The sequence below is a fragment of the Dama dama genome, chromosome 3 (assembly GCF_033118175.1).
Source record: "Dama dama isolate Ldn47 chromosome 3, ASM3311817v1, whole genome shotgun sequence".
Lineage (NCBI taxonomy): Eukaryota > Metazoa > Chordata > Mammalia > Artiodactyla > Cervidae > Dama > Dama dama.
The window spans coordinates 31,739,854-31,741,519 of record NC_083683.1 but is presented as its reverse complement, the minus strand read 5'-3'; the positions used below and the strand labels follow the sequence as shown (position 1 = coordinate 31,741,519).

Here is a 1,666-nt window from a genome sequence, read left to right as displayed (position 1 = left end):
CTTCATTTGTAACAACCTAGCATCAACTTAAAATAAGATACTTTGAAACCAAGGAGTAATAGATAAATCACTAATAAGCAAGTGCAAACAGAAAGATACTAACACTAGTTGACTGAATTTAAGTATAAAATAATAAAGAGGATACATAAAATATGTTGTGTGTTATATATATATATATATACTTGTTTGCTGCCTATGTCTCTTGCCCTAAACCACCTTATTTGTTTAGTTATCTCCACATGCATCTTTATATATAGTCGTGCATGGTCATGCTCCACAGGCTACCATTTCAACCTTGTTGTCCCATTATGGTGTCTATAGTCACCTTGCTTACCCTTGGCCTCTGCAATTGAGATCAATCATCCTCACTGTTGCTAGGGATTTCGGTCCTATAACAGCATCTTCTAACAATAACTCTAGTTTAAAAAAGAAGAGACATGGCTGAACATTTTATCAGGGCTGTTGCCCACTCACAATGTGTTCCTTTTTATCTTCAAATGACAGATCACGGACCTCCTGATGAGAGACAGTCAGTGTAGTTTATTGTCCTTCGTAACAGATTCATTCTACAATTCCCACATCATGCATGGCTGTTTTTCTCTGCAATCTGTTATGGCAGGTCTAGCACCTTCTATACTTTGTATGGGCTATTTATTTCAAAGTGCTGAAGACACATCTCAGAAACATAATCAAATTGGTTATAGGGGCCTAAGTCAAGATTTAAATTTGTGTCATGAGTTTCCTTATGGACAAACTCTTTCTTTTTCACTTTTATATTCTGCCCCCTTGATTCAGCTTGCACAGGATCTACTCCCAGGCGTAACCTCCCAGTCCCTGTTGCTAAATGCTAGGCACTTATGGCAGCTCCTCTGTCTGTAACCTTTCCTCTCTTAGCAGGCCTAGCACTTCTCCAGTTGGTTAGCTTATAATTGATTTGTTAGGCATGTGGGGGTTATAGGAGCCCGCTGTGAAGAAGACATTGACTGGGAAAGGCCCTGCTTTATCTGAGAGTTATGTATAGCTCTGAAGCACGGGGCTATATTTAATCCTTTAGCAAGAGGGTAAAATATAGAGCTACTTTTCTAGATTGAGCAATCTCAGGGGGACTTGGGCCCTCCTGGTATTCTGTTTCCTCGACCTAATGTTCCCATTTCAAGCCTCCGGATCCTTGCATAAATGTGATCCAGGCTTCATGAAAGAGATTTGCAAAGATGAGCATTCAACCTTCTTCTATGTTTATCTATACTTGAAATAAACTTCTATTCCAGTCTCTTAACATTATCTGTCTGCCCATTAGAAACAATAACTGTTTATCAAATGTTAAGGAAGCCTCCAGCTCACATTTTTATTTGAATATGGAATGCTTTATGAATTTGCATGTCATCCTTGTTCAGGGGCCATGATATTCTTCTTTTTCCAATTTTATTGCATGTATGGCCGAAGCAAGCACTGACTCTCTTAAATTTTTATTTGAATTATTGGACTTGATGTTTGATTATCACAAGTCTGTCATTTTTTTTCTTTTCAAAGTACCAATGTTGCTTACCAACAGCTATCTAATTTCTCAATTATTATTATTACTATGATAGCCGTATTTCTAAAATATCTCTAGCCAAAGACCAGAGACATTTTATTTATCAGATATCAAATACCAGTGCATCCCTTT

General features: G+C 37.5%; 1 pseudogene; it reads right to left on the bottom strand.

Moving 5' to 3' along the window:
• Positions 1-1,349: 1,349 nt before the first annotated feature.
• On the bottom strand, positions 1,350-1,448 carry LOC133049302 (U6 spliceosomal RNA; annotated as a pseudogene).
• Between the last annotated feature and the right edge of the window lie 218 nt (positions 1,449-1,666).